A 15,858-nucleotide genomic window follows, 5' to 3' on the forward strand; every position below is an offset into this window, starting at 1 on the left:
GTCTCCATTTATTTGGGATATTGCGAGGTTCGAGTCCCCGCGCACCTCTAGGCGTTGAATGCCCATGGATACTGCCATCCGGAGACCATGTAAAAGGGCCTCATATTCGGCTGCATTGTTGGAGTCTGTGTACATTATCTGGAGTACGTATTGAACTGTGTCTCCTGTGGGGGACGTCAAAACGACGCCAGCCCCTAGACCGGCCAACATTTTGGAGCCGTCGAAGTGCATGACCCAGTTTGAATATGTGCCGTACTCTTTAGGGAGTTCGGCCTCCGTCCATTCTGCGACGAAGTCGGCCAAAACTTGCGACTTGATAGCTCGCCGTGGCTTGTAAGTTATGTCGAACGGGAGGAGCTCAATGGCCCATTTTGCAATCCGGCCCGTCGCGTCGCGGTTGTTTATAATATCGTTAAGTGGCACTTCCGAGGCTACTGTTATTGAACACTCTTGAAAGTAGTGTCGCAGCTTCCGGGATGCCATAAATACCGCGTACGCAATCTTTTGATAATGCGGGTACCGTGACTTGCACGGAGTAAGGACAGTGGACACATAGTAGACCGGCTTTTGAAGGGGGAATTTGTGTCCGTCCGTTTCTCGTTCGACGACGAGCACTGCGCTTACGACCTGATGGGTTGCTGCAATGTATAATAGCATTGGTTCGCCAATGTTTGGCGCGGCCAGGACTGGGTTTGTTGCCAAGATGGCTTTTATTTCGTCGAGTCCGGCCGTGGCTGCATCCGTCCACTCGAAGTGTTCGGTGCGCCGAAGGAGGCGGTAAAGGGGTAGGGCCTTTTCTCCCAAGCGGGAGATAAAGCGGCTTAGAGCCGCCACGCATCCGGTTAATTTTTGTATTTGTTTGAGGTCCTTCGGGATATCCAATTGTGACAGAGCTCGGATCTTGGCTGGATTTGCTTCAATTCCTCTACCGGATACAATGAAGCCCAAGAGCTTTCCGGCTGGAACGCCGAAAACGCATTTTTCCGGGTTGAGCTTGATGTCGTATGTTCGGAGGTTACCGAATGTTAGCCTCAAGTCGTCTACTAGAGATTCGACATGTCTTGTTTTAACGACCACATCATCTACGTATGCCTCCACTGTTTTGCCGATCTGGTTTGCCAGACATGTCTGAATCATGCGCTGATATGTTGCGCCGGCGTTTTTGAGCCCGAAGGGCATTGTGTTGAAGCAGAATGGGCCGTATGGTGTGATGAATGCCGTTGCGGCTTGGTCTGACTCTGCCATCTTTATTTGATGGTAGCCGGAGTATGCGTCGAGGAAACACAACGAATCGTGTCCTGCGGTAGCGTCGATAATTTGATCGATGCGGGGGAGAGGGAAGGGATCCTTTGGGCAAGCCTTGTTAAGGTCTTTAAAATCAACGCACAGGCGCCAGGATTTGTCCTTCTTTGGTACCATCACCAGGTTTGCTAGCCAGTCCGGGTGTTTTATATCTTTGATGAATCCGGCCTCCAATAGCTTGGCTAGTTCCTCTCCCATGGCCTGTCTCTTAGGTTCGGAAAAACGCCGAAGAGCCTGTTTGACTGGCTTGAATCCTTTTAGGATATTTAAGCTGTGTTCGGCCAGCCTGCGTGGGATTCCTGGCATGTCTGAAGGGTGCCAGGCGAAAATGTCCCAGTTCTCTCGTAGGAACTCTCGCAGTGCGGCGTCTACATCAGGGTTTAACTGTGCCCCGATGGAAGCTGTTTTATTGGGGTCCGTTGGATGGACCTGGAATTTGACTATTTCGTCCGCCGGTTTAAAGGAGGTGGACTTGGATCTTTTGTCGAGTATCACATCGTCCCTATTCACCGTGGAGCGCAGCGCAGTCAGTTCCTCAGCCGCTAGGGCTTCGGATAGCGCCTCGAGGGCCAGTGCGGCTGTCTTGTTTTCGGCGCGGAGTGCTATGTCCGGATCACTAGCGAGAGTGATGATTCCGTTAGGCCCGGGCATCTTGAGCTTCATGTACCCGTAATGGGGTATTGCTTGGAAGATTGTAAACGCTTCCCGCCCTAGCAGAGCGTGATATCCGCTACTGAACGGGGCCACTTGGAACGTGACCTCTTCGGACCTGTAATTATCCGGCGTGCCGAACACCACATCTAGTGTGATTTTTCCTGTACAGCGCGCTTCCCGACTGGGGATTATTCCTCTAAAGGTTGTGCTGCTTCGCTCAATGCGGTTCCAGTCTATTTCCATTTTTTGAAGGGTTTCCTCATAAATGAGGTTCAATCCGCTGCCGCCATCCATGAGTACCTTGGTAAGACGAAAGCCGTCCACTATTGGACTGAGGACCAATGCGGCTGGTGCTCGGGCTGTTCGGAATTTAGGTTCATCACTGGCGTTAAAAGTAATAGCCGTGTCACTCCATGGGTTTATTGTTGCTACTTGGTAGACTTCGGCAAGGCTGCGGAGTGTTCTTTTTCGCATATTATTTGATGCGAAAGTCTCGAAGACTGTTAATACCGTACTGGTGTCTCTGGGGTGGCTTTCTGTGGCTTCTGGAATTAGAAGATCTTCGCCAATTTTTGCCACCTGCCGGAGTATCCAACATGCTCTAAGGCTGTGAGTTGGTGTGGCGCCCTCTGCACTGTGAATTTTACAGGGTCCATTAAGCCATCCTTCCAGTACGGTTCCGTGCCCTGTAGAGGGCTTTTGCTTTTTGGTATTGAACCCGGGTGTCTGGCGATGATGCACCCTTTTATTTCGGACTGGGTTTGTATTCAGGGCCGGATTGTCCCAAAATTTTATTTCGGTTTTCCAGGCGCTTTCCATCGCACAGTACTTTCGTACTATGGACGCCAAGTCAGCGAAGCGTGTAATATCACGGCGACTTATGGCGTTGAGGATTCCCTTGTCCGTGCAATTATTGCAGAAGAATGAAATTGCGTCTTCCTCGCGGCAGTCCTTTATCCTGTTCATAACCAGGAGGAATCTGGCCCAGTAATGATGTACTGTTTCTTCGGGCTCTTGCCTAATTTGGGATAGATCGCTTATGTACGGGTGGGTGGGTGGAATCAAATCCGAAACCTCACCCAATCTGAGACCCAGGGGCCAAGGAGTTTCCGAACTCGGAAGTTTGGATTCTTGGATGCTGTCCAATGAATCTAGCCCGTCGCCTGACTTTAAGTTCAGGTCTTGAGTGATGTCCTCCCCTCCGCGGGTATCCGGCTTGGAGGGATCGGGAATCCGGACATAGCTAGTCCTTAAGATAGATGAAGGGTCGCCGCACTGTCCCTCTACCACGGCAACGTGATGGGTGACCTGGGGAGAGTTAATCTCTCTCAGATCGGGTTTAGGCCCAATCTGGTCGTAATCCGTAGCGACTCCCAGGGCGGCGAAGCGATCCAAGAGCTCGTTTAGGGAAGAGAGCTCCATTGGATCTAGCTGCTCGGCGAATTCCGAGCTGACGTGAAGATTGCTTTCGATGACCCGAGAGGTCATCGTCGGCGCAGCAGCCGAACGGGCGGTCATAAGGAAACCACCTAGCCTGAGAGTTTGGCCGACAGCCAAAGCTCCCTTAGCAACGGTGCCGTCTTTAAAGACGGGATGAGGCATCCTTCCTGATGGCGACGGCACAGAGGAACTCTCAATGAAAGCACCAATGTCGGTGTCAAAACCGGCGGATCTCGGGTAGGGGGTCCCGAACTGTGTGTCTAGGCGGATGGTAACAGGAGGCAGGGGACACAATGTTTTACCCAGGTTCGGGCCCTCTTGATGGAGGTAAAACCCTACGTCCTGCTTGATTAATATTGATGATATGGGTAGTACAAGAGTAGATCTACCACGAGATCGGAGAGGCTAACCCCTAGAAGCTAGCCTATGGTATGATTGTCCTCCCTACGGACTAAAACCCTCCGGTTTATATAGACACCGGAGAGGGCTAGGGTTACACAGAGTCGGTTACAATGGTAGGAAATCTACATATCCGTATCGCCAAGCTTGCATTCCACACCAAGGAAAGTCCCTTCTGGACACAGGACGAAGTCTTCAATCTTGTATCTTCATAGTCCAGGAGTCCGGCCGAAGGTATAGTCTGGCTATCCAGAAACCCCCTAATCCAGGACTCCCTCAACGCCTTCCCCGCCATCAAGCTGTCACAGTTGATCAAACTATGGAAGAAATCATACTTCTACATGGAGAACGTCGACCCCGCGCTTGACTTCCTCAACCTGCCGGCCTACGAAGCCGGCCCTCCAGCTGAACCCCGAGCCAACTGGGGCTACAAGCCGAAACCCTTGTCGACAGACGCCATCGCCGCCATCAACCGGCTCCGGGTGCTGACGGACGCGGCAGGCCTCAAGGCGTCCGACCTGCTGGTCGCCTTCGTCGAGCGCCGGGTTCTCCCACTCCAAGGTCGGCCTCATCTGATCTGTCGGATGAGCGGGCATCGGGACCCGAGCCGGATGTGCACGAAGGACATGCCGGCTTTTGAGATTGCCCGCATGGTGAACGAGATCTCCGACCTCAAGTTGTCAGAGATTTCTTGGCGGTTTGGAATGCGGCCATACTCTCGGGCCAACCCGCCGCCTCCTGTAAGTTCTTCAACTCTTTCCTTTTTAGTATTTTTTTTGGTTTTGGTCTTGCCGCCTTGAATAGTCGGTCTTGTGAACACAGATCTTCATGTCTCCGACGACGGCTGCCATCATAGGGCCGGGTGGAGACTACCTGCCGGACCGGGCAGTGAGCGATGTGGACGACCCCGACTTGGGGGCGACCGCCTTGGAGGACGACGCGATAGGCGGCAGCGATGGAGCGGGTGCCTTCGAAGACGTGGGAGGCATTGAGACCTGGCCCGACGATGACGAGGATGAAGACGAGCCGCGCCATGCGCGAGGCGCCGGCAGGGCGGACGCAAGCCCTTCCGCTGGCCTGGCTGCTCAAGGCGGCACGTGCAAGCGCAGACAGGGCACCGCCTTGTTTGGCAGCACGCCGAAGAAGCCCAAGAACCCGACCGATGCGACCAAGCGGAAGGAGGCCCCCATGAAAGCGACCAAATTTCAGAAGCTTTCGAAAGCGCCTCCCATGGTGTCGGGGTAAGTACCCTTTCCTTGTGTTTTTCTCTTTGGTTGATTCTATCTGAGCTTTTCTGCTTTACTTTCTTGTCTTAGGGCTCCGGTCTCTCTTGATAAGTCGGCCGCTGTCTCCGTCATTGGGTCGGCGGAGACTTCTGCCTCCACCCGGCGAATCGACCCCGCCGCCGACCTCCGGGAGGCGCAGGAACGAAACACGTGGGAGGCGCGCAAGGAGCGGGAAGCCGCCCGTAGGGAGAGGGCGGAGGCGGAGAAGGTGGAGGCGGCCGCGCTGAAGAAGCTGGCGAAGGCGGAGGCTGACACCGTGGCGAAGAAGCGGTCCGAAGAAGCCGTGTACCGCCAAGCGCCGTTGTTCATCATCCCCGTGAACTCCGCGTCGCCGCCTCCGGAGTTCACGAGACCGACTGGGGGTGCCGACAACGAACAACCGGTCATGGAGATGGGAGCTGGCGACGTCGCCATGCCGGAGGTAGCCGTGCCTTCGCCGCCCCCGGTTGACAGATTGCGGGACAAGCAGCCGGCCACCCCGCCGGCACCGCCAGCCGGGAACGAGGTGGTGACGGGCCCGACTCCTGTGGTCCGCACACCATCGCGCCGCCGAGGCGTGAAGGCAACTTCGGCACGAGAACCACTGGAAGCCGGTGCTGCGAGCTCGTCAGCCCTGGAGGCCTAAGCAACTAGCGCCGCTCCCGCTGAATGGGTGCATGGAGGTGGGACGGGCACTTTGAATGAAGCAATCCTGGACGTCCAGGACAAACTCCGAGCTGAGGCCACCGCTCTTTAGCAGTGCAAAAGGGCGTTCCTGGATTCGCGAGCGACCATTCCGGTATGTTTCTCACTTCTTCGTCTTTGATTCTTGTACTTCTCTGTGGGGGCGCGCCAGCGCACCCACTGGGTGTAGCCCTCGAGTTTCGGGCCGGCTGCTAACAAGGTGGCCCAGAACTTTATTTGGCGGGCTCCGAGTGCTAAATTTTCTTCTATCTTCATTGCATGACTATCATAATCTTCACGCGGCCACCTTCAACTCCAATGTCCGAGATCTAGACCAACGGACAGCCGACTTGGCAAAAAGCTGGAGTAAGTCACTGTTTTCTTTCTCTGCTGTAGTCCCCGAGATTCAGGCCAACTGCTGAGCAGTCGGGCGGGATCTCCCCGGCAACTATACTTCTTCTTTGCTGGTTATTGACATCTTTTTTTCTTTCTCCGCTCTTGCAGAGGCCAATGCCGCCTTGCAGTGGTAGCTGGGTGAAGCCAATACCGTGTTGCGTGCCAAGGAGGCAGAGTGCAACGAGATGGCCCAGGAGCGCAACCGACTGGCCACGCAACTGGCGGAGCAGGCAGAGCTTCTCCAGACGGCCCGGAAGGAGGCAGAGGTGAAGGAGTCCAATCTCCTCGCCGAGTTTGAGACCGAGCGCTCCACCTGGACCGACAAGGAGGTGCTGCTGAAATCCGGCTTCGGCAGGATTGAAGACATGGTTGATGGTAAGTTTTCTTCTTTTTCTTTCTTTGGGCTACCAGCTGCCGACCGAGCCGGCCTCCAGCTTCTGACTTCTAACTTCTGACTTCTTTGCTTTCTGTTTGTGCAGACTTCTTTCCTGGCCATTCTGATGCCGCCAATGAGGCCATTGATGCTTATTGTGAGGAACGGAGGCCGGAAGGCGTGCAGATCACTGCCGATGCCCCCGGACCCTTAGCGAGCAGCTTTTCAGCATCCAAGCCCGCCTTCGACAGGCTCATCGAATGTTGCGCCACCTTCAGCATGTCGGGGCCCAGGTGATCTCCGCCCTTTGGCCATACATGCCGGCTCCGTGCACTCCCAGTCGGACTGCCGACTGGTTGGACGTGGCGGCCGGCCGACTTGAGGCTTGGAAGGGCTCTACGGCCCATGCTGGAGCGCGCCGGGCCTTGGAGTTTGTCAAGGCATGGTATCCTGGGCTAAAACCTAGCCTAGTTGGCCTTGTTCCGGCAGGAGGCCCAAGAGGAGCTAGTGGCGGTGGAGTGCGACCTTGTCAAATGGGCAGCGGCGATCGCCAACTACACCGACACCAGCATCTTTGTTCCTGAGCTGGCTAAGGATGGAGTCGATGCGCCACCGGAGTGGTTCGGACTGAACCCGGAGGACGATGAAGACTCAGCCGAGGTGATCGACTCCAGCGATGAGGGAGAAGACGAGGAGTACGAGGAAGGAGAAGAAGATCCGCCAGAGGTCGGAGCGGACGGTCAGCCCCAACTTGATCATGCCTCGAACAACGAGCCACACTCGAGCGTACCGACTGCGGCTGGAGGCGACCAAGCGGAGACTGACCAGCTGTCCAGTCCACCAACCGGCACCACCGACTCTGCCAGCCAGCCGGACCCCTCTGCAGCTCCCTAGGCCACCAACTTATCTTTATTTTACCTGTTTTACCAGTCTCGACAAACTTTGTTAAATTTGCACAATTTCACCCACGGGGTGTATTTCAAACTCTGTTGAAAGCTGGCCAAGGGTCTTTTGACATGTAAATATGCTTTCACAAAAGTTGTGCTTTTGCCGAGTTCTGACTTGTCTTGTTTTCTGCCCCTTGGCCTTTTTCCTTTGCTGCCCTCCCTTGGCTGCCATCTTGTCAGGCAACAACCGCTCTGCGGACTGTTGGTTGGCCAAGTACTTAGCTGACTAGAGCGTTAACAAGTTAAGTAGAAACCAGCCAGCCAGCTATTTCAGTAGCCGGCCTGAACTATGTGCATGCTTGGGGTCCTTAGCCATTTTTCATGCGGACACCCTTTCCTGCCTGTAACTCCTGCCCACTGAACAGTCGCTCTGCGAGTTGCGGCATCTGGCAGGAGAAGGCTCAGGTGCCAACACACTACTTGTCCGACTGCAGGAAGCTCCACATAGTATAGGGCGGCGAGCCCCCCGGGCCGACTGGTTGAACCCGGTGCCAGGCGGAATAATGAAATAACGCATTCATAGGCATGATACTTATCATATATATAAAAGAGGGTAGTCCCTGAGCTCTTCTCGGGGGACCCAGAGTCTTCGTACTTAATACAAAAGATAGCGTGGTACATACTGCATTAACTGTAAAATCTTTGAAGGAGGTTTGCATACCACGGCCGTTCTGTCTCTTTACCGCAGTCGTCTCTCTTGCGTGCTTTGGGCTTCTGAGCATCGATCAGGTAGTAGGAGTCATTGCCCAAAACTTTGCTAATGATGAATGGGCCTTCCCAAGGTGCTGAGAGCTTGTGCTGGCCAGTTGTTCACTTGATCAGTTGGAGCACAAGGTCTCCCTCCTGGAAAGATCTTGGCTTGACGTTCCGGTTGTAGTAGCAGCGTAGACTCTGCTGGTAGATGGCAGACCGGCTAAGTGCTAACAGCCGACCCTCCTCCAATAGATCGACACCGTCTTCTCGCGCTTCTTTTGCTTCCGCCTCGGTGTACACGGTGACCCGAGTTGAGTCAAACTCAATGTCCGTCGGGATGACGGCTTCGGCACCATAGATGAGGAAGAAAGGCGTGAAGCCGGTTGACTTGTTTGGAGTTGTGCGCAGGCTCCAGAGGATGGCCGACAGCTCATCAATCCACCAGCCGACCAACCACTCCAGGGGCTCGACCAGTCGGGGCTTGACGCGGGAAAGGATGAGGACGTTTGCTCGCTCAACTTGGCTGTTTGATTATGGATGGGCAACAGACACAAGGTCCAGTCGGATGCCCTGCATCACGCAGAAACGGGCCAAGTTTTGTGGTACTCCGCACCGAGTGGTGATATCTGCAATGAAAGTCACGGCAGTCGGACGATTCAACTTATTGATTGAATTTGCTTCTATCCACTTGGTGAATTTGTCCACGGCGACAAGCAGATGGGTCATGCCGCAGCGTGCTGTCTTGAATGGTCCCACCATATCCAAGCCCCAAACGGAAAAAGTCCATGCCAAGGGAATGGTCTTGAGTGCAGAAGCCGGCAGATGTTGCTGCGAGCTGAACTTTTGACACCCCTTGCAATGCTTGGCTAGATCCTTGGCATCCTCCAAGGCAGTCGGCCAGAAGAAACCATGGTGTAAAGCTTTGGTCACGAGTGATCTGGAAGTCGCGTGGTGGCCGCACTCGCCTTGGTGGATGTCTTTGAGGATTGCTTGGCCTTTCTCCGGTTCCACGCAGTGCTGGTACACACTAGTGACAATGCGCCTCACAAGTTCTCTGTTGATAATGGTGTATGCTGCTGCCCGACATTGCACTTGTCGGGCTGAGATCTCATCAGTCGGCAGCTCTTTGTTTATCAGGGAGTTGAGGATAGGCTGCACCCATGAAGGTGCTGCTATTTCTTCGACCGCCAGAACTGCAACTTGCACGAGGGCGATTGGGCTGGGAGGCAGCGGGTTGGAGTCGGCTGCCGCCTGCTGTGTCGATGAAGTCCCCGGGCCGACTGCCGCAGCCCCGGGCCAGGTCCTAAAGTCCCCGGGCCGGGTGCGACTGCTGCATTCCCCGAGCCGCTTGGTGAGGTCCCCGGGCCGGATCCGACTGCTTCGGGAGGGGCCGGCACAAAGATGGATTCAGATTCCAGAGAGGGCTTAATCGATGGCTTGAGCAGGCGCTGAAGAGAGACGCCGACTGGTATTGCTTGCTGGGTGGAACCAATTTGTGCCAAGGCATCTGCTTTCTCATTGTCGGCTCTTGGCACATGGAGGAACTCGCACCCCTCGAAGTATCCACTGAGTTGCTGGACGAAAAAACGGTAGCTTGCCATATTTGCATCCTTGGCGTCCTAGTCACCAGAAGACTGCTGGACCACCAAGTCGGAGTCGCCATAGCATAGGATTTGGTGGATGCCGATTTCCTTGGCCAACCGGAGGCCGTGTATTAGTGCTTCATACTCGGCCACATTGTTGGAGGCGGCAAAATGGATTTGCAACGTGTACTTGAGCTTGTCGCCTTTGGGAGAGGTGAGGACGATGCCGGTTCCCAAACCAGTGCGCATCTTTGAACCATCAAAATGCATCCGCCAACGGGTGGAGTCCGGCGCTGGCGGCAGGTACTGGGTCTCGGCCCAGTCGATAAGGAAATCGGCCAGTGCTTGGGACTTGATGGCGGTGCGAGGCTGGTAGTAGATGGTGTAGGGGGCCAACTCAATGGCCCATTTTGCCACTCGGCTAGAAGCATCTCTGTTTCCAATGATCTCAGCGAGTGGAGCAGTGCAGACAACAGTGATTGGTTGCTCTTTGAAAGTATGGCTTTAGCTTCTTGGCGGCGAAATGCACGCCGTAGCACATCTTCTGATGGTGGGGGTAGTTTTGCTTGGAAGCGGATAACACTTCACTCAGGTAATACACCGACCTCTGGACTGGTAATGCCTTGCCGTCTTCCTTGCGCTCCACAACTATAACTATGCTGACCACCCGGCTGGTGGCGGTGATGTAAAGTTACATGGGCTCTTTAGCAGTCGGAGCCGCCAGGACAGGCGGCGTGGTCAACATCTTCTTCAGCTGGAGAAAAGCATCATCCGCCTGGTCGTTCCACTCGAAATGAGTGATCTTCTTCATGAGATGGTACAGGGGAAGAGCCTTCTCGCCCAGCCGACTGATGAACCGGCTGATGGACGCCAAGCAGCCGGTGAATTTCTGGACGTCTCGCAGTCGGGTGGGCTTCTCCATCGTCTCGATGGCTTTGATCTTGACAGGGTTGCACTCAATGCCGCGTTCTTAGACCAGGAAGCCAAGGAGCTGGCCGGCTGGTACTCCGAACACACACTTTTCCGGGTTGAGCTTGATTTGAAATCGGCGTAGATTTTCAAAGGTTTCCTTGAGATCTACGAGGAGTGTGTTGCGCTTCTCCGTCTTCACCATGATATCGTCTACGTAGACGTGGGCATTTCTGTCGAGTTGCTTGAGGAGGCACTTCTGCATGCAACACTGAAAAGTGGCACCGGCATTTCTTAGGCCGAATGTCATAGTCAGGTAGCAGAAGGCTCCAAATGATGTGATGAATGCGGTCTTCAGACGGTCTCCCGGGTTCAATTTGATCTGGTGATATCCTGAGTAGGCATCCAAAAAACTCAACAGCCCGCATCCGGCTGTGGAGTCTATCACTTGGTCTATCCGTGGCAGAGCAAACGGGTCCTTTGGGCAGGCCTTGTTGAGGCTGGTGTAGTCAATGCACATGCGCCATTTGTTATTCTTCTTCAGTACAAGGACTGGGTTGGCAAGCCATTCTAGGAAGAAAACTTCCATGATGAAGCCGGCTGCCAACAGATGGGCGATCTCTTCCCCAATGATTCTTCTCTTTTACTCAGACAGCCGGCGGAGGGGTTGCTTGACTAGCTTGGCATCTTCTCTGACGTGTAGCTTGTGCTCGGCGAAATCCACCGGAACAACCGACATTTCTTTGGGAGACCATGCGAGGATGTCCCGATTCTCACGGAGGAAATCGACGAGCTCGCTTTCCTATTTGCTGTCAAGGTTTGCGCCTATGACAGCGTACCTCTTCGGGTGCTCCGGGTCCAATGGTATCTTCTTTGTGTCCTTGGCCGTCCTGAAGGATCCTTCGGTTTCCGACTCCTTGGGATCATGGGGGATGTCCGGCTGCTTGCCGGCCATTGCCACATCCTGTTTAAGGAGCCGCTTCTCGACAGTGATCACAAGGGACTCGGCCAGCCGGCTGCTGGTGGCTGCACAGTCGGATGACTTCTGATAATCTCCGAAGATGGTGATGACTCCTTTGGCACTCGACATCTTCATCTTGAGGTAGGCATAATGTGGCACCACCATGAACTTGGCCAAAGTAGGTCGGCCAAGCAGTGCGTGGTACGGGCTTTCCAAGTTGACCACCTCAAATCAGATGGGCTCTCGGCGGAAATGGTCTTTATCCCCGATGAGGACATCTATCTGGATCTTGCCGATTGGTGAGTGAGAAAGGCCAGGAACTATGCCATGGAAGACAGTCCGACTGGGTAGGAGATGCTTGGGTTTGATCTTCAACTTTTCCATGGTATCACGATACACGATGTTGATGCTGCTGCCGCCATCTATCAAGATTCAGGAGAAGCGAGCAGCTCACCTCTCCGTGGCAAAGGTGGCCTCCAACACCAAAGCTTAAGAGCCCAGAGAAGGCATTACTTCTGGGTGATCAGCCCGGCTCCAACTGATTGGCCTCTCTGACCATTGCATGAATTCTGGAGCTTCAATGGCCACGACATTCACCTCACGAGACTGTCGGCGCCGGCTGCGCCTGTCATCGGCCACACTGGTGAAAACAACATATGCTCCATGTTCTTCAAGGAATTGATCTTGAACAGAGTCAACTACTGGATGGGCCGCCGGCTGCTGAGAAGGCGGAGGCGGCTGGCCAGCAGGCGGCGGTGGTTGCAGTCCTTCGCCCTTGGAGTTTCGTGTGAGCCAATGACACTTCCGGATGGTGTGGTTGGATGGCTTCGTGCCACTTTGGAACTTGCAGGGAGCATCAAGAGTCTGCTCATAGGAGAAGGCGGGTAACCAGTTGGGCTTGCCGCCCTTCTGGCGCTTGGAAAGAGGCTGCCCTTCCGGCTGCCGGTCTTCGACTACAGCCACCTGCCGGCTGGTGGAAGTCGGCATCGGGGATTTTCACTGTCGCTTTGCTGCTAGCGCCGACTGGTATCGCCAGTCGGGGTCCGAGGAGGCTGAGGAGCCACCTTGCCAGATGCATCAACATGAATCTCCGTCTTCATGGAGGAATCGGCCGTGGCGTACTTGTCCGCTATGATTAGCAGCTCGTCGAGGGTCGTCGGCTCGTCGCAAAGGAGCTGGTGTTTGAGCAAAGTGCCTTCTCTTCACCCGACCGTGAATTACTCGATGGCCTACACGTCGTGCACGCCCTCGCAAGAGTTGCGCAGCTCGGCCCAATGCGTGAGGTAGTCGCTAGTCGATGCATTGGGGCGTTGGACGCACAAGGAGAGCTGGCGAGGCTTGGGCGGCCACTTGTATGTGCTGGTGAAGTTGCGGATGAAGGCCTCAGTGAAATCTACCCAGTTGTTAATGCTTCGGGCTTCAGGCTGTTCAACCATGTCCGGGCGGTGCCCTGGAGCATGAGTGGAATGTACTTCATGGCAACACGCTTGTTGCCGTTTACAATGCTGACGGCTGTGGAGTAGTCTACCAGCCAGTCCTCCGGCTTCACGGATCTGATATACATGGGCGTATCTCTTGGGAGCATGAACCCTTTGGGGAAGGTCTCATCTCGGTTGCGGGGGCCGAAGCAAGGCGGGCCCAGCGTGTCTTCTTCTTCTAGCGCTAGTGATTGGTTGAGACGATTGATCTGGTGGCAGGCATCATTCTCTCTGATTCCTTTTCGGGGGCCAAGCCGGCCTCCAAGACTCGAATGATCGACATGTGGCGGAGACACGTGCTTTTCTCTGTGTTGGGAAGGGTGGTAGTCGCCTAGTCGTTCCACCGCACGAGGGCGGCCGTCTTGGTCACACTCGATGGTGATGTGCGTCCGGCTATGGCTAGCAGCTGGCTCCTTGTCTCGTCGCCCGTGGTTGCCATCAATTGGCATCTGGGACGTCGCTCCATGCTCCTGGCGGGGATGCGGTTAGTCGTTCCACCGGTTGAGGTCTGCGACGCGGCAGCCGGCTTCTTGCTGCTCAGCAGCCGCATCGATGAGTCGCTGGACGTGCTCCATCATGTGGCGACGCTCGTCACCCTCAAGGTTGTCCAGCTTATCCGCTACCGCTTGGGCAGCTCATATATTCTCCATAGGCGTGGCGTATATGGGGCGATCGGCCCCGAACATGCTGGCAATGGCCGCGCCGTGCTACCGGACTGTACCGATGCGGCTGGGCCCGCCAGGAGCCGGCGTGCCACCAACGGCGCGGTCCATCTCGGGCTGATAAGCCTCCGAAAGGCGTCTCATTCTAGCTAGCTTCTTGGCGCTCTCGACAAGCTGGACGCGGCGGGCTTCCAGCGTCTCGGCGTTGGCGTCTTCTGCGATGGGTGCAGACATGTCTTGCAGTGTTGCCTGGAGCGGGTCTCGGGCACCATCACCGGAAACTCCATCGTGGCTGATCACGAGCACCTCTGTGACGGTGCTGCCGACGCTGTCGGCGCGGGGGAGGGGATCATCAACGATCACCATGTTGGTAGGGAACACGTCGAGCAAGGCCATGTCAGAGTCTACGAGCATCGGGTCGATGGAGCCGACCGACTCCAAGTCGATGACCGGCTCATCGGTGACGTGGAGCTGGAGGAAACTGACAAGGCGGCTCTCGGGGCCGTCGTTGCCCGTGTCGGGTGCAGGATCGTCGGAGAGGCGGATCTCGCCAACAAGATCTCGCCAACAATGTCGGCGAGGCAGCTCGCCGCGCAGGCGACCTCCGCACCATGCAACGCGTCAGCGCAAACGCCATCCGGCGTGCTTGGCTGGCTGCGCTCAGCAGGGAGGAAGAGGGTTCCGGTCCAGAACAGATCTCCGGACAATGGTGCACCTAGCCCCATGGTGGGCGCCAAATGTCGGGGGTTTCGTGCGACATATGCCAAAGGATGGCTAATCATGATGGGGGCTAGTAGGACATCGCCGGTGCCAGGAAACGGGATGTGGCGAAGACATGCACGCCGGCGAATCTTTCCCAGGTTCGGGGCTCTCCTAGGAGATAACACCCCTAGTCTTGCTCTGCGGGGTGTCCACATGATCACTAAGGTGCTAGCAAGTACAATGGTGCTCCTTGAGCTGTATGCTAGAGGTAGAAGAAAGAAGGGTTGTCTCTCATCTCCCTCTATGGGTGTCTAGGTCTAATAGGTTGGGAACCCTTTGCATGGGTGCCCTAGGGGTTTATATAGGCCTAGCCCCTAGGGGTACAATGGTAATCTTGCCGGGTGTAGAACCCGGCTGTAAGTATCTTCTGTCGCCGGCTCCTCCGTCGGCCGCTGGGGCCCGTCGCCTAGTGGGCCCGGCCGACTGGTCTAGTACAGAGCCGATAGGCCGCCTCCGCCGCTTGCGGGTCTGGCTAGCTGCGTGTTACTGTAGTCGTGATGCTAATGACGCATGCTTGGTCGGGCGGGGGGGGCGTGGCTACAGTCCCGCCGTCTGGTGCGAGATCACTGTAGCCACACCGTGTCTCCTCTGGTTGATGGCGCGTGGACTCCAAGGGAAAAGTGGGCTGCCTACTAGAGGCCGGCCTCTCTCGGGTCTGACTGGTCAGGTGCTGCCGCTCTCTGGGTTCTCGCTGCTTGGTAGGGCCTGCCGCTTGCAGGCTGTACCGGCATGCCGTCGTGGGAACAGGGGTCCGCCTGATAGGGGTGACGTCAAGGGTGAGATGGCAACAGTGTCGCGTCGTCCGGAGATCTTGGCCGGTACGGGACACTGTGGCCGCGCCCGCCCTGGATGCGGGAGTGATGGGCTATACTGTAGCCACATCCTGTCTTGTCTTCTTTATGGGGGGCGCAGACTTTGAGGGCGCCGTGGGCCGCCTGCCAGGAGCCGGCCTCTCTGGAGGCTGCCTGCTGGGAGTCGGCTCGTCTTGGGGCCGTCTGCTGGTACTTGGCCGTCCTCTGGCAGCCGGCCACTTTGAGCCAGCTGGCCACCAGAAGGTGGTGCTTCGTCCTTGACGCTCGTTGGGCGCAGCCGGCCCAATGTCTTGAAATTCTCAGGGACCCGGGTTAGGCTACCCGTGGCCCATTACTCCGACATATATACATGATCATGCCTAGATATTCTCATAATTATTCGCTTTTCTATCAATTGCTCGACAGTAATTTGTTCACCCACCGTAATACTTATGCTATCTTGAGAGAAGCCACTAGTGAAACCTATGGCCCCCGGGTCTATTTTCCATCATATAAGTTTCCAATCTATTTTATTTTGCAATCTTTACTTTCAATCTAT

This window comes from Triticum aestivum, chromosome 1A (assembly GCF_018294505.1).
Source record: "Triticum aestivum cultivar Chinese Spring chromosome 1A, IWGSC CS RefSeq v2.1, whole genome shotgun sequence".
In the NCBI taxonomy this organism is placed as follows: Eukaryota; Viridiplantae; Streptophyta; class Magnoliopsida; order Poales; family Poaceae; genus Triticum; species Triticum aestivum.